Source organism: Bubalus kerabau, chromosome 1 (genome assembly GCF_029407905.1).
Source record: "Bubalus kerabau isolate K-KA32 ecotype Philippines breed swamp buffalo chromosome 1, PCC_UOA_SB_1v2, whole genome shotgun sequence".
NCBI lineage: Eukaryota > Metazoa > Chordata > Mammalia > Artiodactyla > Bovidae > Bubalus > Bubalus kerabau.
The window spans coordinates 215,488,916-215,511,760 of NC_073624.1; the positions used below are offsets into that span (position 1 = coordinate 215,488,916).

The window sequence follows — 22,845 nt, forward strand, 5'->3', positions numbered from 1 at the left end:
ACTACCTGTGTTAATCACATTTTTATTTATTATTTTCAGTGAGAGAAATGTTCCATGGTGGAAGTTTTTAGAAATCTTTTCATACAGCATAGGAGTTGTACCCTATTGTGAGAGAGGGTGGCCCCTATAGAAACATAATTATTCTTCTTAAAAACACTTATGCTCTGAAAGCCATTTCAGTTTTAATGCTGGCATTTCCCTACTGTTCCTTATGGTTCAAGAATCCCTGCACTCATCTTCTTTGCTGGTTGTTGGCATATTGCTAAGTATCCAGTAATTTTTTTTAAGCATCAAAAGAAATAATCTAAGCTCTACATTTTTCTCTTGATGGGGATGAGTTCAGTCTAAGCTAAGTCTTTGCCAGTGAGAAGAGCCTTGGTTCTGACAAGTGGCTGCTAACAAGGGAATTGCAAAAACCAGGAGACTATCTTTGTAATAAGGCAACTGTATGTTCTTTGTTTCTTGGAGCTACTGTTTTGGTGCCTTCTCCAGTGGTCTCTCAGTGCTTGTCTTATTCCATTTCTAGTAGGTGTTTTTTCCCCTCCTCAGAGAATCTTTGTAAAAAACTGAGGACAGTGCAAGGCAAGTATTTCTTGAACAAGACATAAAACCACTAGCCATACAAGCAGACAGATTGATAAATTAGACCACATGAAACGTACAAACTTCTCTTCATCAAAACACACCATTAGGAAAGTGAAAAGTCAGTCTATAGGATGGAAGAAAACATGTATCCTACTCTATAAGTAACATTCTATAAATGTTATAGAATTCTACTTATAGAATACATAAGTAACATTCGCAAATTCATAAGAAAAAGACAGCTCACTAGAAAAATGTGCAAGGAAGGCCTGAAAAGATATTTCATAAAAGAGGATATCCACATGGCCAAAAAGCACATGAAATAGTGTTTAGCTTCATTAGTCATCAAAGAAACACAAATTAAAACCACAGTGAGATAACACTATATTTACCAGAATGACTGAGGTAGAATAAGCAAACAAACCCAGAAAATACCCAAGTGTTGACAAGGATATTGAATACTGGAAATCATATACACTTAGTGTAACTGTGTCTGCTGCTAAGTCACTTCAGTTGTGTCCGACTCTGTGTGACCCCATAGACAGAAGCCCACCAGGCTCCCCTGTCCCTGGGATTCTCCAGGCAAGAACACTGGAGTGGGTTGCCATTTCCTTCTCCAATGCATGAAAGTGAAAAGTGAAAGGGAAGTCGCTCAGTCCTGTCCGACTCTTAGCGACCCCGTGGACTGCAGCCTACCAGGCTCCTCCGTCCATGGGATTTTCCAGGCAAGAGTACTGGAGTGGGGTGCCATTGCCTTCTCTGGTAACTGTGTCTACCAAGGTTAAAATATGCCTTCCATTCTAGGTGTATGCCCAAGAAATGCACACATGTGAACCTCAAAAGACATGTAATAGAATGTCATAACAACACCATTTGTAACAGCTCTGAACTGGAAACCACCAACATACCCATCAAGAGTAGGAAGGATAAATGAATTATGGTATAAATTCACACAGTGGAATACTATATATTGCGATTAAAATGAACAGCCTACTGCTATTTCCAACAATATGGAATGAGGCTCATAAACATAAAGTTGTACTTCAATAAAAAGTTAAAACAGGAATAAAAACAAAAAACTAGGCCAAACAACCTAAAAACTGATGCTCAAATGGGAGGTATTCCTGGGGTTTTGCATTAATAGTGAGAGCCTCCACATTTAGAACAGGTTGGATGGCAAGGCCACTCAGCTAGTTGGGCCTCCAGTCCACTGAAGGGACCCGCGTGGCCACCCGGCCAGCCTCTGAGCCAGGGTTCTAGGACGTGACGGGAAAAACCTTGATAATGTCACAAACTAAAAACAAGGACAGAGTCTTCTCACCCACAAAAGTTACAGCTTTGAGAATTCCTTTGTTTTTAATCAATTTTTACTCAGGCAACGTAGAAATACAATTGCCTTCATTTACAACATTACAGGTGATACAATATCAAAGATTTCCTTTAAAATAGTGTGAGGTGGGGAGTGGCTGGGGGTTAAAACATGATTGGTCATTATCTGATGGTTGTTGAGCCTGAGCCACAGATACTTGGGACCTTGCTGTGGTGTTCTCTGCATTTTTATTTCTACTTAAAGTTTTTTTCTATAAAAAGCAAACACAACACATCATTATTGAAAAGGCTTAAGTCACTATAGATCTCTAAGCTTCTGGTATTTATTCCTCTTTTCCCTGCCGCAGCTAACTGTCACCAGTTTAGGTCTGTCTTAGGAGGAAACAGATGGCACGTTCTAACTAGGATGATTTGAGGAGGTTTTAGTAGAGAGACCCTATGTAAAGTCATGTGAAGGGAAGGCCCAAAGCATCACGCAGTACCCCAGGGAAGGCTTTCTCACCTTTAGGCCCAAGGAACTGAACCTGGGAGAAGAGAGCTGAGCAACTTGAAAGGGGCCGGGAGCTTTGGTTGTGGTCAGTTTTTGGAGACACTATAGGTAGAAACTGGGAGAATAAATACTCTGGTCTCCTTCTCCTCCATTCCTTTGATCTTGTATTGGTGCTCAGCACTGGCTGGAAGGCAAGGTCACCCGCTGATGCTGTTCACTCAGGTCAGCCTCCCAGGGCATGGGGTAGGCTGGAGCGTGGTGGAGAGTGGATCTGCAGGGGCGCATGGAAGATATCCAGTGTAGGTCTAACCATATGTTTTCCAGTGTATTTGTGTATGTATATTTATGAATCCAGTGGGTTTTCATTGTTGTCTTTTTTTTTTTTTTAAATATCCTTGGGATCATATCACATGCCTCATTCAGCAACTTGTGGTTTTCACTCATCAGTGAGTGTCCTGGTGTTCTTTCCATGGCAGTACTTCAAGATCTACCTCATTCTGCCTTGTGCCTGATAGTATTCCACAACGTGGACGTAGAATAGTTTATCTTACCATTAACCCTTGACAAAAACTTAAGTTGCTTCCTTCTTGAGACTTTGTTGTCTTAACCCTGGAGACTCTCTGGCCATCTTGGGAACATCTGGAGAGTGGCCACATGTAAAATGTTGTTTGTTTCCATGGAGTCTCATGATTGGTTGAAGGATTTTTGTGTTGTAGGATATACTTGAACTATTCAAACAGTTCTGACTTTTGGCCGCTGAGACTGCTGAGGAGAAAGATAAGGAAAGTCATGAGGACTGGATCAAGAGTTGGAAGACGGAGTGTGAGTTCCAGGTTTGCCCCTGCCTTGCTGTGTGACCTTGGGCAAGTTGCTTAACCTCTCTGATCTTTGGTTTTACCTCTGTAAACTGCAGATGATATTCCAACCTGCTTCACCTGCCCCCTGTAGTAGTTGTGAAGGTGTTGGGAAACAAAGGGTGAGAAAGAGCTTGAGGTGGAATCCGGTGACAGTTCCCTATCAGAAGACAGGGCTTGTGCTTCTGTTCGCCAGGCCTCTCCCTGCAGGCAAGACCATGGCAGAATTTCCAAGAAGGGTGCTGTTTCCCTGCTCCCATCACCCCCAACCACAGCTGTGGCTCAGATTTGGCTTCCCTGAGTATTATCCGACCTTGTGCTTTTTGGTTGTTTTTTTTCCATGGGGCTAATTTGCTATGGGACTTGGACTCCTTTTTTCCTAGAAGCCTGTATGTCTCTTGGGATTGGAAGACATGGTCCAAAGACCAGTAGCTGGTCCTTCTCACTTCTGACTTTAGATCAGAGAGGCTGCAGGTGTCACGGTCACCACCCCACAAGGGCAGGATGACAAGCTAGAGGATAGATCTGTGTCCATTACTTATACCAGAGCATCAGAACGCGCTTTCCCCAGAAAGCATCTCTTCCAGTAAACCACAGCCATTGCTCCTTGAGTGCTTATCGCGGCAAGCACCATGCCAAGTGCTTTCCATAACCATCTCACTTGGTTCTCACAAGAACCCTATTATCAGTAGTCTTACTTCCATTTTACAGAAGAGGAAACATAGGCTCAGAGAGTTTAAGGTGCTTGCCCCAGGTCATGCAGTTAGAAAGAGGCAGGGTTGGAATTCACACCCCAGTCCAGTCTCTCTGACAGCAGGGCCATGTCCTTGGCCACTGGGCTGTATGCCTTCCTGGCTCACTCTGCTATACCTGAGGCCACTCTGCCCTGGGTTTCTTAAGGTTTCAGTGTGATTTGACCTGGACTATTTCCTGTCCATGTGTGCCTGACTCCCTAAAAAAATAGCGAATGTGTTTTCTGGTTTTGTGCCCTCTGGAGTGACTGGGTTAGAGTTGTGTATGTAGTAGGAGCTCAGCGAATGCCAATTTCTTGCGAAAATCCTACTGGGGTGCTGTTGGCAGGACCGGCAGAGCAAAAAGGCAGCATTGGCCCTTTATGGAAGTTATCAAGAAGATGAATAAGGCTTGAAACGCGAGACCCTGGCAGGGCTGACTCAGACCTCACAGAATGACTTGCCCTGGCCTTTGAAGAGCTGAGAGCTATTTACATCCAACTAATGGACCTCGCTGGCTGCGAGCAGTCAAAACCGCTGTATAAATACTCCCGCCAAGGCCACAGAGTGAGTGAGGACAGGAACAGGAAGAGACCCCTCCCCACCCTCCTCCCCTCCCTGAGAAGCCCATGGGGGAAGCGATGGCTCTGATTTGGTGGGGAGCCACTGGCAGTGAGCCCGTGCGTGGTAGCAGCGTGGAATCTAGTTGGCAACGTGGTGTGTAGAAATCTCTCATGGCACGAGGTGCTTTGAATAAATAAGTGGTGGCCAGCTGTTAGTCTTCCTATTGGCGTGAACATCCATCATGGCATGTTTCAAATATAAGTCTGGGAAGGAGAAGCTCAGACGCCCATGAAAGGCAAACGCTAGGCTGATCACCCAGCCCAGTCTGGCACTCATGGGCCTCAAGAAACTCACAAACTGGAAACACTGGCAGGGGTCTGTCCCGGGGGTTGGACACAGGGTCTCATGCTCTCTATAGGTGTCCCCCACCCCACCCAGGAGCTGAGTGTTTTGCAGCAGGGGACTCTTGAGGACGCCAGGCTCCCGCTGGGACCTGTTTGGTGGAGTCAGTGCAGTGCTGATGGCAGTTTCCCTTTTCTGGGTGTCCTTCCCCATCTCCTGCCACTGGCCCTGACTCACAACAGACCTTGAGAACAGGTGGGCTGGGAAGGGCAAAGGCTCCTCCCACTGGGCCCAGCCCCTTGTCTGCACATGGTGGTCATGGCCCAGGGGCTGTTTGAGGTGCCCTGCTTTGGGGCTAGCTGGCGAAAGGGCAGAATGTCACCACCAATCTATGGTGAGCTCTCCAGTGCCACTCTCTGTCCACTGGGAGCAGGTCCAAACCCACCATGGCAGTCTTGTCTACCCTCAGCCAGGCTGCGCGAAGGAGCCTGGGGCCTGCCTAGCCTGTGCTCCTCACATCCTGCAACCAAGTATGCTCTCTCTCGTCTTCATTTAGGATCATTTGTATTGCTTTTTTGTCTTCCTCCCTGGGTATTCGTTCATTCACCTACTCATTCTAAAAATATTATTTTGCATCTACAGTGTACCAGGCACTGGGAAGACAGGGGTGAGCGAGAGGTGGTCTCTTCTTACTGGAGCTGACCTTTCATTGGAGTGGGGTACACAGTCAGATAAAACACAAGAGACTAAAAGATAACCTCACGTTGTGAAGAGTGCTATTAAAGAAATAAAGGGGAGAGAGCCTACTCTAGATACTGTGGCTTTTCTGCTGCTACTGCTGCTAAGTTGCTTCAGTCGTGTCCGACTCTCTGTGACCCCATAGATGCCAGCCCACCAGGCTCCCCCGTCCCTGGGATTCTCCAGGCAAGAACACTGGAGTGCGTTGCCATTTCCTTCTCCAATGCATGAAAGTGAAAAGTGAAGTCGCTCAGTCGTGTCCGACTCTTAGCTACCCCATGGACTGCAGGCCACCAGGCTCCTCCGTCCATGGGATTTTCCAGGCAAGAGTACCGGAGTGGGTTGCCATTGCCTTCTCTGGTGGCTTTTCTGAGGAGGTGACTTTTAAGCTGAAGCCTGAAGACTGAGAAGGAATCCACCAAGTGAAGACGAGGGGGACGAGCATTCCACAAGAGAGACAAGCATATGCAAAGGGCCTGAGGTCAGGGAGAGCTTGGTTTCCTCGTGGAATTAAAAGACACGGAGGTGTCTAGAGTGCCGAGAGTTGAAGGTGATCTAAGAACAGCTCAGAGTGGCATCTCAGGCCCTGTGAAAGTCTGGAGAGCAGAGGAGCTCAGTGGGCTCTGCTAAGGTTGGGGAGTCTTAATGGGGAGAGGGGGCGTTGTGCACTGAGAATGTTGCTTTAGGAACATTCCGTACACTTGTTACATGTATCAGGAGCCTAGTGCTTGCCACGCGTTGTACTGAGTGCTGGGATGGATGACATTGAGTTTGGATGGTCTCCTGGAAGCAGAGAGGACCCCACAGGGTCTTTACCTTGGGGTGACATGGTAAGATCGGAAACGGAGCAGCCCCAGGAGCAGTGGCTTCAGTGAGTTCTCTGCAGAATGGTTTCCCAGAGACCATTCCCCGCTTTCTTCCTGCAGCCTGAGACCCAGGCTTGTCTGGCCTTTCGCAGCTGGTGTGGCCAGTGCCCTCTTCATAGTAGGTGCATGGTGGCCCCAGACTCGGGAGCGTGAGCTGAGTATGCCTGGTCATTGGGAGGAGGAGGAAAAGGTCTGTTCCGAGGCACAGAAAGCACAGAGGCTGCAGATGTGGAAAGGGGAAACAGCCCTTGTTGCCCACCCTCTAGGCAGGCAGGGAAACTGAGTCCTAGGGGGAAAGTCACAAAGTTTCTTGACTGGCTAATTGTACTTTGCATTTCATGTTTGAAAAGTACTTAAAGAGATGGACGGTGTGACCTGCCCAGCTCACATATCTATCTGTAGTGCCGTGAAGGTGGCTGGCCTGAGAGTATCTGCCATCTGTGTCCTGGAGAGCCCTCAGCTTGTGTATCCCAGCTCCTTTATTCCTGAGGATAAATGGACTTATCTCTGGCCACAGAGGCTCTATACCCTCATGTGTTTGGAGGGGTCATTTCTATTCTTAGGCTCTTCGCTCTCCTTGAAGGTTTACATAAAATGTTTATAGCTGTTACCCACACTAACCTCTGCTTACCACGTGGAAAACAGTGGCAGGACATATTTTGCTTTAGGGTTTGTGGGAGGAGAAGGGGACGACGAAGGATGAGATGTTGGATGGCATCACTGACTCAATAGGCTTGAGTTTGAGCAAGCTCCAGAAGATAGTGAAGGACAGTGAAGCCTGGCGTGCTGCAGTCCATGGGGTTGCAAAGAGTTGGACTCAACTTATTGGGTGAATTGAACTGATCTGAACTTGGGCTTTAAATGGAAGACACTAGGGCTTGTTGGGTAGGCTTTGGTCTCCAGAGTCATGCTGCCTGGGTTCTGGCTGTTTGGAGCAGTGACCTGACCTCACTGAGACTCAGGTCCGTCAGGAGAGAGAGTCAGACAGTGGTCCCTGCAGTGCAGACTGCGGCTTGCTTGCCAGGCGCTTGTCCTCAAGCACATTCTACACACAGCTCAGTGATGCTGCACCCTGAGTGCATCACAGTCACCAGAGGGTCTGTGCAAGCAGGCAGCTGGACCCCCCTCCCGAGAGGAGCCCAGCCAGGAGGACTAAGGTGGGCCCAGGAATCTGCCTTTCCATCTGGTTCCCAGGCCGTTGGTCCCAGGACCACACTTTGAGAATGGCTGCGTGAATGCATTTAATCAGCCATCACGACAACCCCCTGAACTTGTTATTACTGTTATTACGACTTTGCTGATGAGGAAATTAAGGATTAGTGGGTGAAGTAACTTGCCCAGGGTCACACAGCCGTTGGGCGGCGAAGCTGGGATTCACATCCCGGTCTGGGTGACGCACAGCCATCGTTCCTGGACTCCGAGGGGAGTTGTGTGTGAGTCCCAGCAAGTGCCTGTCTGGCAGGGATGAGGCGCTCCATACATGCTGGCTGCAGGCCCTTTACCCCTTCAGACCCAAGCGGGCCTTTATTGGAGATGATAGTTGACACTGAGTGGTTTTCATTGTTGTTTGGTGATACAGCAGAACCAAATTATACTCAGAAAACTTAGAAGATCTAGACTAAAAAGGGTGAGTGGCTGGAGAGGGGCTGATTCACCAGACAGTCACAGGCCTCCAGGGTGGGCAGGGACCGTGCAATCACTTGTTGTCCTGGCCCTTCCCCAGCAGAGGGTTCCCAGCCCCGTGGGAGGGCTTCCTGGGCTGGGACCCTCACTCACTCTGCTGACACCGGGACAGAGAGAAAGAGCTTCATTTTCAGAGGCAGGGTGTTGGCCTAATGGAGCTGGCCCAGGCCAGCAGAGGGACATCACGGCCTCTGTCTTCCTGAGCCTCTTTCCCCAACTGGAGTAGGGGGTCTGGTCCCTACAGGACAAGCTGTATACTGGGAGCCCCTCAAGCCTGTGCAGACAGCATGGGTGCAAACACGGAAGACTGAGTCCAGGGCAGCACTGGGAACCTTAAAGCTGGACTTTACAGGAGGGGAGGGACTGCTGGTGAGGGAACTGGCCTGAGCAAAGGTTCAGGCAGTGTAAATGCAAACGGCTCCCTCAAGGCACATCATGCAGTTCTTCCAGCACATTCAGTCCTATCTCCCCATCGATGTTTCCTCGATGGAAACGTTTCTACTCTAGTCAGACAGTGGGCAAACTTGCCTACCAGGCAGAAGCATTTGGGTTGTCTGCCATTGAGGTAAAGGAGCAGGGGGCTGCAGAGTCCTAGAAGCAGGCAGATCCACTGCCCGTCTTGGCCTGAGCTTCAGCTGCTAAGGGGGCATGTTGCTTTTTTTTTTTTGAATTCTCAGTCCAAACATTTTTGCAAACTTTCTAAGTAAATCCTCTGGAAGCTGAATTATCATGGAGACATCAGCCAGGCAGTCCCTTCTTTGTACCCCATCCTCTTTTTTTTTTTTTTGCTGGCAAGGAATGGATTTGGGGAGTGCCATTGTCTGTGTTCCAGCTCTCCCAGCCCGGAGCAGACCCTGCTGAAGCTGGTACCTTTATCTTGGTGAGCTCAACCCTCAACTCTCTGGGTCTTAGCTGGATTAAGGGCCTAGATGTTGCCGAGGAGGAAGGAGGGACCTCTGTAATTGCTGTTTAAATCTACCTAACAATAGCCACATGTGGAGCCAGATTTGAGGGTTATTAAATATGAGCACCATTCTTCCCCCAAACATGCCTGTGTTTGCATAGCTGGGCAACATGGGGAAGTGGGGGCTGGGAGAAGGCTGCCGAGTCAAAAGGGGGCTTCAGAGGCCCCTTTTCTGAGAGAGAGGGCAACCCTGGGTTTGGCTGAGAAGCCTGGTGACCAGAGTCTCCCAGCCCTGGTCTGGGCTCACTCTAGGCCCCTACTCCTTTCTTTCTTTTTTTTTTATTTTTTAATTTTTTGGCCATGAATGTGGCACGTAGGATCTTAGTTCCCTGACCAGGGATTGAACCTGCGCCCCCTGCATTGGAAACAAGGAGTCCTAACCACTGGACTGCCAGGGAAGTCCCCCCTGCTCTTTTCTTAGGGGTTCTCATCCTCTGCAGCAACTGCCTGCTGTCTTGGTGTGACACAAGGGAAGGACGGGGTGCTGCGGAGAGAGGCCTGTAAGCTGGCTTATCTGCTGCCATTTGGGGACAGATGGTCATGTGCATCTCAGCTTTGCCCTGGTGCCCTTTGCCCACAGTGAAGGGTGATGGGCAAGGACATTGTGTTGTGACGGTGTGGCATGCCCAGCTCCTTCCATGGCGGGGTGGAGGGAAAGCCCAGAGGCTCAGTTTCCCAGCTCTACACCGTCAGGCCTGAGAGCTGACAGTGAGTCGCATGGCCTTATTCTGACCAGCTGATATTTTGGAGACAACGTGCTCTGCAGGTGTGTGTCTTTGTGACAGGAACCAGCTCAGGGAAAGGCCTGGAGCGGGTGTGGAGCTGCCTCTGGAGGGGGCGAGGTCCCAGGAAGGGTGCAGCCAGCTTCCGGTGCCACCCTCTGGCTTGGGTGTGGTGCTACCACCTGAGGCTGTGGTGGGGGCGGGGGGGGGCTCCCCTGCAAAGGTCTAGGTGCTCTGGGACCCTGGAGGCAGGACGACAGGTGTGGCCGAGACAGAGGCCAGTGGATGCCGATAATCTGGGAGGGCTGCCGCTCTGAGTGAGCCCCAGGGCAGCCTCTCCTGTCACTCATCAGACATGGTGGCTTGTCAACCATGGAGAACAGAATTAAAATCCTGCAAAGACATGTCTTTCCTTTGATTTTTGCTTTAAATGATAGATTTAAGCAACTTTGTAAACTGTGTTATTCAAGTTAAGTTTCCAGAAAGGAAACTAAAGCGTCATAAAGACAAAGGACGGACAGGGAATTACATTTGTATCACATGATAGATGAAAAATGTACACATTTCTTACAAATCAGTAGAAACTTCTTGCAAGGTTGTGGAAATAGCAACCTTGTAAATGCTGGTGCATGTAGCCAGGGTATTTCTGAAAGGCCCTTTGGCATTAACTACTTTTAAAATATGCACAAAGCTTTATGTTTTGCCTCTTTCTACAAGGTTCTGTTTCTTACCGATTTTTCTCCCAATTTTGGACATCTTTTAAAAAAAATTTCTATATGGCTGCACTGGATCTTCATTGCTGCACGCCAGCTTTCTCTAGTAATAGTAGGCGGGGGCTACTGTTCGTTGCCGGGCATGGGCTTCTCATTTCAGTGGCTTTTCTTGCTGTGGAGCACAGGCTGTAGGGCGCGTGGGCCTCAGTGGTCGTGGCACACAGGCTTACTTGTTCCCCGGCATGTGGGATCTTCCCAGACCAGGACTGAACCCGTCTCCTCGGCATTGGCAGGCAGATTCTTAACCCCTGGACCACCAGGGAAGTACAGTTCCCCCCCTCCCCTTTTTTTTCTGGTCATGAATAGCAAATTTTTCTTCTTTGGGTACCATTGTATAAACATATTTATTGTGACTTTTGTTATGTTTATATACTTATAATGCATTTTGTTTTGAAATGCTGTTGTAGATCATTTCTACCCTGTCCGTAGTCCGTGTTAGCCATGTTTCTAAGAGCACTGTAACACCAGGCTCTTCTCCAATAAGAGTGGGGTTGGGGTTGGGGAGAAGGGAGAAGTATGGGCTTTGGTGATGGTCAAGGGTGCCAATCCCAGCAGTGTACTTCACTCTCTGGGTGGTTTCAGGTGGGTTACCTAACCTCTCTGAGCCTCAGTGTCTGCGTCTTTCACAGAGAGTACTGCACCTAGGGGCGCTGTTGTGAGGATGAGACGAAGAAATGAGTAAAGCCCATGGGTACTGGTTCTGCCTGTGGGGACTGCTTGGTGAATGGAGTCATGGTTACCAGGTGGACAGGATTCCCGTGACTAGCACTTAATCATTTGGGCCCAGGGAGCTTTGGTGGTTCACTAGGTCCAATCCCCTGTGTCTTGGCAGGACTGTATTCCAAGCATCCCCAAGAGACTGCTATCCACTCCCATCTCAGGGACCTCAGGGGCGGTGCGGGGGAGCCCAGACTCCTGCTTACTAATGCATTCCAGTGTCACACCCTTGGAGCCAGGAAGTCCTCCTGAGTATCTACACTTAATCCCCCTGGCTAGATTTGAAGGTTATTATTTTTTTTTTCCTTACAGTTTCTGTAGGGGAAAAAAGACTGAAATTTTGCTCGTGCAAAAAGGTGTCTGACTTCCATGGCAAGCAGCTCTATTTTGCAATCTCCATATGAAATCCCTTGGTAGGAAGGCTCAGGAGGAGGAAGTGAGAGGGGCTGTGGAGAGAGAGCTGTAATGTCCTGGGGCTTGTCCCTGATCAGCCCTTGGAAAGGAACCACATTACTGGACATGTCCTCTCTTGACATCCATGTATTCTCCTGCTTGCACTTATCTCTACGTGACTGTCTTGAAGGAATGGAAGACTCACTCTGACCTTCCTCCCCCAGCACACCCATCTTGCTACCTCCTCTAGGGTCCTTCCTCTCAGGGGGGTGTCTGTCCATCCACTCACACAGCTGGACACTCAGGGGGCATCCTTGACCTGGCCGCTCTAGCTCCCCGGGGGTGTCCAGCCCCATGTCTTGTTGGTTTTACGTCCTGTAGCTCTTGAACCCCTCCACGTCTGTCCATCCTCACTGCTGCCACCGTATCCCCCTGCCTTTGTCTCTTGCCTGGACAGCTGCAGTAGCGTCCTCGCAGCCTCCTGCTTTTATCTGGCCCTCCTGGCCTTTTCTCCATTCAGCACCCAGAGCCATCTCTGCAGAACACCCTTGCACTCACCTCTTTAATGGTGTCCCACTGACCTCTGTAGAAAGACCAAACCTCTTTGGGTGCCCTCCAAGCCCTTGTCTGTTGTCTTGCCGCTCCTTGCTCTCTACTCCTCAGCCACTTTGGCCACCTCTCCCAGCTCCTCAAACATACCATGTTCCCTCCTACCCCAGGGCCCTGACACATGCTCTTATCTCTTCCCAGACCACTTTCTGCCCTACCCATATCTGCCTGGTTAACTGTTACTTATCTCTTAGATGTCAATATAACAGTTATTTCTAGCAAAGCCTTCCCTGACTCTCAAGCCAGCTCAGGTGCCTTTATCAAAAGCTCTCCTGGAGCAGAGTTCCTTTCCTTTAGAGTCCCTCACTGAGTTTACAATTAGGCATTCATTCATGTGTGTGTGTATGCGCGCGCTCAGTCACGTCCGACTCTTTGCGACCCCATGAACCATAGCCTGCCAGGCTCTTCTGTCCATGGGAATTTTCAGGCAAGAATACTGGAGTGGGTTGCCATTCCCTTCTCCAGGGGGCTACAGTCTTCTCTGGCGGGCGATGGTCCATGGGGTCACAGAGAGTCAGACACGACTGAGTGACGAACATTTTCACACTTTCTTTGGTGTTTAGACCAGGCAGGAGTGGTTCATCAGGTGTTTCATGCAGGATAGTTGTCAAGTTCTAACCTACGAGGGGCTTTGTACTCCTGAACAGGCTGGTGTACTCAGAGCCTTTGTGGATGGGGTTATACCTATATGCTAGAAGAAGGGCTCTTGCTATATTTATAAGAACCCCATTTTTATGGGGTGAAAAAATCAATCCTTGCCTAAAGCAAATAATTACCAGCTGATTGGTCCCTTTTGTGACTTCAGTTTGCCATGTGCACGAAGAGCTTAATTACCTACTTCCTAGAGAAATAAGTGACTTTAGCTGGTCACAGTCTTTGTAGGAGTAAGCTCCAAGGGCCCTAGTGGTAATGGGGTCTTCTCAGGCAGCTGGTCAACCTCCGGGTCTCAGAAGTGACATCAAGGGCATTTGGTGGTTACCACAAATAAATTGTCACTGTGTAGGAACCCCCCAGTGAGTTGAAGAGCTAACCCTCTTTCTGCATTCCTCCCAGTCTCCCATCCCAGATGTATAATGCCCTCTTGCAGTTCCAGTGTCTCAGTATTGATGGGTAAAAGTGCCAACTTGACAGGCTGATGGTCTAGTGAGCAGGTCGGTCTGGGTTTGTCCTGGTTTGTCACTGGCTGTCTGTGTAAGCTGAAGCATCCCTTCACCTGTTTGACCTCAGTCTCCCCGCCTGATGCATCACTTACAGGTGTGTGGGGCTCCCTCTAAGAAAACAAGTCAGAGAGGCTTTGAAAAGTCTAACATTATTCAAATCCAGAGAACTCTCAGGATGGAAATAGACCCATTGGCAAACGTGAAGAATTTTTAATGCTTGATCTTCTGTTCTAATGTCTGACCTCCTGGTATAGGTTCATCTATTTCTCTGGGCCTCAGTCTCCCCAAGGAATAAGAGGGTTTGATTCTGGGTTGGCAGATAGAAGAACTAATTGCTGTCCCACCTCTGCTCTCCCGCAGTTAAGGCAGACACCACTAATGAACACCGAGTATGCGGTCCTCCTTGGTAGAGAGCCACAGACAGCCAGCCAGGACTCCTTTCTCCAGGCTTGCCTCAGCAGTGAAGCTGTTTGAAAGTTGTGGAGAGCAAACCCTCATGAATTAACTGATGTGCCTATAGGGGGATCAAGGCCTGGGGAGGCTGACTCGCCCAAGACTTGGGGGTAAGTGCACTTGTGAACTTACAGCTGGCTTTGGGGAGGTGGCTTGATGGCATCTAATGTTTGGAATGTGCTGAACAGGTCCAACTCGGGTCAAAAATGGGCCCATCATGTGTTTCAAAGGCATCACTCTTTTCTTCTGCCCATCTCACGGGAGGCCCTTGACTTTGTTCGCTCTCAGAGGTCTCTGTGGTCCTTTGGCTGCCTGCCTCCCCTCCTGTCACGGGGTGACTGTGGCAGACTCCAACAAGGATTGTGCCAGTCCCCATGGAAGCAGATCCATGGCCATGCCCCTCCCTGGGACCTGGGGCTGAGCACCCTCCTTGGAACAGGTATCTGGGGCCATGAGCCCCAGGAGGTGCCATCCTGTCTTTAGAAGTGAGCTGGTTTTCCATCATGTAGGGAGCTTTTCTGCCCAGAGGAGTGAGGACAGAGAGTTATTTTGCAAAGGAAGAGGCTGGGGAGGCTGTGGCGAGAAGAAGCATCGGGAAGCTTAGGTGAGCGGCTCAGAGCTCTTCTCTTCCCACCCCATCCAGTGTAGGGTCCCCATGCAAGTGTGTGGCTGGGGAAGGAAGGGTGTGCCAGATGGGGCCTGAGCTGAATTTAGGTGTGGGCCTGTGAATGAGCAGTGTGATGTTTGGCCTAGGCTCCTGAGGGTGGCAGGCCCAGCTGAGACACCAGCTCTGTTTAGTCAGGGGACTGGGCCTAGGGGCAGAGGCCTGCGTGCTGGGGGCCTGCCTCCTCATTGGCAATAGAGCGGTTGGAGGTACTGTGGGAGAGGCAAAGGTCCTCTCTTCTCTGTACGCCTCTCATCTCCTTCTTTAATTTTATTCTTTCTATCTTGCTTAAGAAACTGATGTCATGAAGACATGATGTGGCCCAGTAGACCAGACCCCAATGTGACCCTGTCCAGACCCCAGGTCCAGACATCCCTCCCCCACTGCTCAGGTGTATCCCAAGGGCCAGGTACCCTTGCTTGTGAATTCTGGGCATCTCAGACAGGCAGTTTTCCTCCAGACCTGGTTATGCCATCTAACAAATTCATTTGGGGGCGAGCTCGGAGATGAGGTTCAGAGGAGTGCGAGAATTGTCTTTTTAACTGTCCCCAGGATGCCTGGAGCAGGCTTGGAGGATTCTTACTAATCTAATCCCTGTCAGAAAAGGAACGATAAAACAATTCAGGCTTTAGAAGCCAAATCCCCTTCCTGCGCTCACACTGCTTCTCGCTTTCTCCCGGACTATTTTCCCTCCTTTGTGATGAAGCCGTGGTTCAGCTCCTCCATAAGGGTTTCAGTGGATTTCATGTTTCACTCTTCCATTTTTCATATTTAAATTTGCTTTACTCTCTGGTTTGACTTTCCACTGACCCTTGAAGAATTGGCGTATTTTAAGGAGGGGGAAGAGATCTCATTATAGGAAATGAGAAAAATGGGGCAGAGTTTTAAAACTTTTAATGACTAAAACACAGTGTTCCAAGTCGGTATTGCGCTGGGGTTGAAGTCACTGTTTGGTTACAAGTCTTTAGGTCTAAACGGGGTTGATGACATCTGTTTAATTTTAGATGTCTGGAATACATTCTGAAAATAATGAAATCCAAATGTATGACCAAATTAGAGAACAATTTTATCTGTGACAAAGAAGTTTTTAAAATAAGAGCAAACATTTCGACCAAACAAAACTTTAAAAGGCCCATCAAACCTTTGGTCATCTTGCCTCAACTTTTTCCCAGTGGGTCTCCATGGTTGAGAGAACTCTGTGTGTGAACCAGACGTTATTATGTAATTTTATACCCATTTTCCTGTCCTTTCTCTGGGTGTGCGCTCTGCTATGTGCTGTCAGCCCCGGAGAGACTGTGTTTAGGGAAGTGAGGACCCTTTACGGCAAAGCTTCACTGATGAAGCAAAGGGCTCTTGTCACCAGCACTTGGGGCTAGTTGTCAGCTGTTATGTAATAAGCTGGATAGCTTGGGTGGGGACCTGGGGAGAAATTCAAAAGTGCAAAGACCATGCTGGTGCCACAGGGGGATAACCCCGGGCATGGCGACGGGCAAAGAGTATTTCTGACTCTCACATGCCCACTGTGACCGAGGCAAGTCCCTGACTCTCTCTGGGCCTGGCTTTTCCCATTTCTATGAGGAGCTCAGGGATTCTGGGAGGCTTGTCAGGGTTGACCTCCCTCCAGGAAGGTTGTATTGCGCTGAGGATCCCCTATGATTAAGACTTGCACTGAGCAATTCCTCCCACCTCCCTGGAAGTCCGGCATCTAGGATTATGTGTAGACTCTGCCCATGGGAGTCTTTTCATTGTCCAGCTCCCGGAAGTCCTAGGAGGATAACCAAGATTCTTTGTCTACTCCGTGCTGCCAGAGAGTCCAGTGTCTGGGCCACCTCTTCCATCCTTGGTGAGACTTTCCTATTAAGACAAGAAGTAAATTACGGTTCAAGTTTTGCTTGATGTCTTAAAACATTTGGTTACTGGGCAAGGTAATTCTTGCCCAGTGTTTGTGCCTTCCAAATATTTGTAGATTCTTACCTGTGTGCCCTGACCCACCCCTCAGATATCAGCTCAAGTCTGTCCTAGAGAACCAGACCCTTCTCTCTGGAGTCCCCCCAGTCCCCTTGCCCAGGATTGCTTTCCCAGATCAGCTTTCTGAAGTGTGGCCCATGCACCATTGTCTACACGTTTCTCACATGGTTTAGGCTTGTCAGTGGGATGTCCCAGAGACGGGAGAAGGTTTCCCAAGTGCTTGCCCTTGACCAGTGACCACAGGCACACTGGGAAATGGGGGTTCTCTGCCTGTGCTGCCCGGGCTCAAGGGCCTGGGGTAAAGCTTGGGGTTGGTGAGGCCTCCACACTAGACTGGCCTCTGCAGAAATGAGCAAGTGGAGGTGCTGCCTGCTGTGGACGGATAATGGATGGATAGGTAATGCCAAGGTGAGCCCCGGCCTGCCCAGAACTCGGGGGTCTATACATTTTGCCTGTTGGCTGCTTTCTTGCACCATCTGGTCCATTCTCAGGGCTTTGTTTTTCAGTTGGTGCCCCCACTGGTTGGGAGGCATCATTAGCTGTGCTCTGGGCAAAGGTGGAGGATGATCTGATGGTGGTGATATTTGGCAAGTGTATTTGGGTACATTCGTGGGGGGTTCCAGACTCTCCAAAGACAGTGGGCTGAGGTCAGCAAGATGAGAGGCCTAGGAGGGAATACAGTGGCACCGCCAGCAGCAGGTAGTTGGTGAGGGGCTGTGGGTCTCTGGGGATCTGGAGTGGAAGCATCATTGAGGTCTGAGAGGTGGTAGGTGGAGAGCATAGAGCACTGGCGTGGGAAGCACCACGCCACCGCCCCCCCCCCCACCCCGGCAATGCTCCGTGTGACCTTGGGCCGCCAGAAGCCTTGCTGGGCCTCAGTTCAAACTCTATGAGATGTGAAGGCTGACACCCACCTGACAGGCTTATGGTGAAGCCCAGATCATAAAATGGCATTGAAAACCATTGTAAAGATGGCACTTTGTGAAGTCTAGACAAGAATAAGAAATTGGAATTTTTGTTCATACTAATGAGACATGAAAAGAGTATTGATGATAATAAGTCATCCAGCCCTGTTTTTTAAAGTGCTTCAGGACAGAGGAGTTGAAAGAACATGGACATAGAAGTCAGACTATTAGATTTCCAGGTTGCTCGTCCCTCACTCTGTGTGTGGCTCCGGGTCTTAGTGTCCCCAGGTGCACAGAGGGGCCAGTAGGCCTTACTCTGTTTTCCTTCCTGGGCTGCTTTGAGGTCAGAGGGTGGGTGGGGTGGTGGTGAAGTGACCAAGTGCTTAGCAGGCAGGAAGCACCATGAGGATGGGTTGAATGGGTTGGGCTGGTGTCGATGACCTGTGTTGTTGGGAAGGGCATTCAGGCCAGGACATCTTGGTGCAACTCTGAGGACCAAGGCGTCCTGAGCTGGATGTTTTCCTGTGGTCCAGGTACAACTTGTTGCATAATGAGGCTGCTGAGCTCGGTCTCTAACTTTTTGTATGGCACTGAGAGTCTGAATGCAAGTTTGTCAGGGTGGCTGTAATTAGAACTCAGACTTTGCAGGTATTAAGTGTGGCTTAATGTTTTAACTATGGTACAATAAATTTACAACATCAGGGCCGTGTCTAGCTACTTGGTAGACTGAAGGCATGAAGAAGCATAGTCACATTTTGCCAGATACATATCAGAGACTTCCCTGGCGGCTTAGATGGTAAAAGCATCTGCCTACAATGCGGGAGACCCAGGTTTGATCCCTGGGTCAGTAAGATCCCCTGGACAAGGAAATAGCAACCCACTCCACTAGTCTTGCCTGGAAAATCCCATGGATGGAGGAGCCTGGTAGGCTACAGTCCATGGGGTCGCAAAGAGTCAGACATGACTAAGCAACTTCACTTTCACTTTTCAGGGAATTCTGGGGGCCAGGCTTGGTGCTGGATTTTTACAATTGAAAAAAATTTTTAATAGCTTTAGTTTTACTGGAATGGTTTTAGGTTCATAGCAAAATGTAGGGAAGGGTACAGAGAGTTTCCGTATACTCCTCCCCCCGCCACCTTGCATAGCCTCCTCTATTGTCAGCATCCCCCACCAGAGTGGTCCGTTTGTTGTAACTGATTAACCTGTGTTGACACATCACGATCACCCAAATCCGTAGTTTACATTGGGGTTCTTTCTTGTACACTGCATGAGTTTGGATAAATGTTTAATGATATGTATCTACCATTATAGTATCAGAGTCATTTTGCTGCCTTAAGGACCCTCTGTGCGCCATCTGTTCATCCCTCCCTTCCCCCATCCCTTGGCAACCACCGATCTGTTTGCTGTCTTCAGAGGAGTGAAGAGATCTTCTCAGGCCCCTTGGCCATCAGTGGGGAGCCAGGATTTGACCCCTGGCTGTCTTCCTGCAGAGCTGATACTCCAGAACACAAGACTGCCTGTTCACCATTTCATCCTCAGGCCATGGCAGGTGTGACCCAGGGCAGCCCGGGAAATGGGGAGGTGGGAGTGGTGGCTGAGACTCGGGGAGGAAGAAGACAGCCACTGTGATTCCAACTTCTCTTCACCCTTACCCTAAGTTCTGACATAATCAGGACACTGGTCTTCACCATGTGGGCACTGGGCCTTGGGGGAGATTGGGTGGGTGATGGGAGGAGGACTGAACAGCTGAGAGGACACAGTCACTCATGTCCTGGTGACCAAGCATCAGGGCTGAGCCAGGCGCTGTGCTGGATGCTGGGGGCATAGCAGAAAGCATGACAGATAGGTCCCTACCTCCTGGGGCTCACAGTATGGTGAGAGACAAAGATAGGACACATAGATAAATAAAGCAGAAAATTGCAGGGGTGACAAGTACACTGTAAAGCATTAAAAATGGGTGATGTGATGGACAACTCCTTTGAACTGGGTGGTCAGGGACAACTTCCCCAAGGAGGAGACGGTTAGGCTGAGATCTGGATGACAAGGAATCAGCTGTGAGAAAATGAGGGGAATGCATGACAGGCAGATGGAACTGCAAGTGCAAAGGCCCTGGGGTTGAACAAGACTGGTGTGTTTAAGATGTAGAGTGGACAAGACAGCTGGATTTAGGAATCCAGAAGGGAGTGGTAAAGGATGACATGGGTGAGATAGACTTCAGATCATCTGGGGCTGTATGGGGCAGTGTCTAGGAGTTTGGTAATAATTCCAAGTACAATATGAAGCCAGGGTGGTGGTGGTGGTGGTTGTGGTTTAAAAGATGCCTTTGACAGTGGGTTGTAGGGAGGACAGGTACAGATGGGAGGTCAGTTAGGCTCCAGGTAAGTGTTTGGTGTAGAGTCAAGAGGATTTTAGGATGGATTGGCACTCTGTCCAGAGTTGCTTAAGCTGAGAATTATGCCTAACCTTTGGCAGCATTATTTTTTTTTAAAACCTCTTTGAGCCTTGGTTTCCTCATCTGTAAAGTACTGTTAATAAGAAGACTTAACTTACTGGCATTTGGTGAGGGTTACGGTAGCTCAGATGGTAAAGAATTTGCCTACAATGAAGAGTTGACTCATTGGAAAAGACTCTGATGCTGGGAGGGATTCTGGGCAGGAGGAGAAGGGGACGACGGAGGATGAGATGGTTGGATGGCATCACCGACTCGATGGACGTGAGTTTGAGTGAACTCCGGGAGTTGGTGATGGACAGGGAGGCTGGCGTGCTGCGATTCATGGAGTCACAAAGAGTCGGACACAACTGAGCGACTGAACTGAACTGAATTGAACAATGCAGGAGACCCGGGTTCAATCCCTACGTCAGGAAGACCCCCACAGAAGGGAATGGCTACCCACTCCAGTATTCTGGATGGAGAATTCCATGGACAGAGGAGCCTGGTGGGCTACAGTCCATGGAGTCTTGCAGTCAAACATGACCAAGTGACTAACACTTTCATACTCAAATGAGATAATGCACATAAAACTGTGCCTGGCATGTTACCAGTTCTCAATATCTTCATGAGCACCGTCATTAGTATGTTATGTTTTCCCCTACCATTTCTTCAGTGGGACCTTAGGTAAATCACCTGGCCTTGCTGTGCCTCAGTTTCCTTATCTGAAACCTAGGGATCATAACAGAACCCCCCGACCCTCGAGAGCTGCTGGGTCTAATGAGGTGAGATGAGCAAAGAGGTACATACTACAGCTGGCACACAGTAGGTGTTTAAGAAGAAGGGCTTGCTTGCCTTAGCCCCACAGCCATTTGCTGAGGTGGGGAGGAGCCGAGGAAGAGCAGGTTTGGCGGAGTGGGAATCAGGAGTGCAGTCTGGGACTTGTTCAGTTTGAGAAGCTGGTAGACATACAAGTGAGGGCATCAAGTTTGCTGTCAGGAGCTTGGGAGGGCTGGGGCTTGACATTGACATTTTGCATGACAGGTTTGGAATGTAGAGCCACACTGGGTGAGCTGGTGGGCAGAGAACGAGAAGAGAAGAGGGCTCAGAGACCAGGGCCAGGGCAGTCTTAGACGTGGGAGGAACCAGACAGGGCGACAGGGAAGATCCAGCCAGGTGGATGGGAGGAAAACTGGGGGTGTTGGGGAAAGGCTGCCCAGGGGGGCTGTGACCACCTGAGCTGTTGGTGACCTGGTGAGAGCCGGTTCAGTGAGGAGGCGGGGAGCCATGGGAGAAGATGGAGCTCTCTGACCTCGTCACAGCTCTTGAGGTGTTCTGCCAAAATGGAGACAGTTAAATGGGGTAGCACCTTGAGAGGGATGCAGGGTTTTTTTTGACACAGAAGAAAATACAGCAAATCAGTATGCTGGAGGAAGCAGAAGGGAGATGATCCTGAGAGAGGCAACATTGGCAGGAGTGGGGTCTTTGGGAGGGTTCGAGAGGTAGGGCTTGGTGTCAAGGAGCTGGTCTTGCATAGGAGCAGAGATGCTTTCTTCACGGCCGGTCATCAGAGGGAAGGCAGAGAGGGTGGGTTTGGAGGAAGGATCCCTATGTTCTCTGACCCCCCCTCCCCCATGTCTGTCCCTAGACCAGACCTGCCTCCTAATCCTTCTGCCCATCCGCCTCCTGAGGTTCCTGCTGTGTTCCTCTGGGCAACCTTGTCCTTTCCCACACTTGCACACCATTTTACCCACTTCCACTGTCTTCTGTGCTTCAGCCCATCCTTTCTCAGGCTCACTTAGCCTCTTCCTCCAGGGCGTCTTCCTTGATTATTTTAGCTGTTGGGGCCCTGATGATCCATAACCTAGACAGACCCCTTGTTACTCTGCCTCCAGGGTCAATGGAAGGGAGGCTGCCTTGTTCCATCTCCTATGCCATTGTCCTGAGGTCCTCTGTGGCTGGGGAGCACACCGTTTGTTCATGGAGTGAGAGGAAAGAGATTGAGGGCTTGGGTTCTGAGGTCTCACTGACCTGGGTTCAAGTCAGTGGTCCTTACTGGTTCTGTGATCTTTGGCAGCTTTTTAAAAGCCCCTTGGTTTCCTCATCTGTAAAGTAATACTAATAACGCGACTTAACTCATTTGCCTTTGGTGAGAGTGAAATGAGATCATGCACATAAAACTGTGCCTGGCATGTGACCGGCACTCAGTGAACATCACCATGCGCACCAGCATTAATATGTTATGTCTTCCCTACCCTTTCTTCAGTGGGAGCTTGGGTAGATCACCTGGCCTTGCCCTGCTTCAGTTTCCTTATCTGAAAATAGGGATCGTAACAGCACCCTCCTGCGAGGGCTGCTGGACTTAATGAGCTGAGGGGCGCAGAGTGGTGACTACCACAGCTGGCACGTAGTAGGTGCTTAAGCAGAGGGGCTTGCTGCTGTGATGATGCGGCGACGATGACAATGATCACTGTGCATTCCTGTCTCCTGAGACTGTGCAGCTGCTTGCCTGGGGCTCCCTCCAGCTCTGTCAGGCATTGGCAAAGGTGCCCCCACCCCTCTCCTCCCAGGCTCAGCTCCTTCACATGTTGCTTCTTACACTTTCCCACGAACCCATTCATCTCTGGCTCTAAGGTTACAGGGCTTTGAAAATGAATTTTAAAAATTATACTCTGCTGACCCTTTAAACTTCATTTTAAATCCCCCTAGTGCCTTAATGAAGCTCAGGCTATTTTGAGCATCTTGGAGAAGTGAGGCTGACAATGCCTTTTGAATTTACATAAAAACATAGGAACGCGCATGGACCCAAATATGTATCTGTATAATTAAGAATAAAAATCATAACCCCCTCAGCGGGCTGTGCTAGTGAGCATCAGGTTTAATAGGAAATTAAGAGGAGGAATTAAAGTT

At 49.4% G+C, this 22,845-nt stretch overlaps 1 long non-coding RNA gene across 4 annotated transcripts in view; it reads left to right on the top strand.

Annotated features, from left to right (window-relative positions):
- The window catches only part of LOC129632557 (uncharacterized), a 258,203-nt gene that overhangs the window by 96,297 nt on the left and 139,061 nt on the right, over positions 1-22,845 (top strand). For 2 of the 4 annotated variants that reach the window (XR_008704584.1, XR_008704588.1), the window contains one exon: positions 13,878-14,080. The exons of 1 other annotated variant lie outside the window; for it this stretch is intronic. This is a non-coding gene — a long non-coding RNA (uncharacterized LOC129632557). Of the gene's footprint in view, positions 1-8,975; positions 9,060-13,877; positions 14,081-22,845 lie in introns of all 4 variants that reach the window. One more of the 4 variants, XR_008704586.1, reaches the window with a different exon arrangement.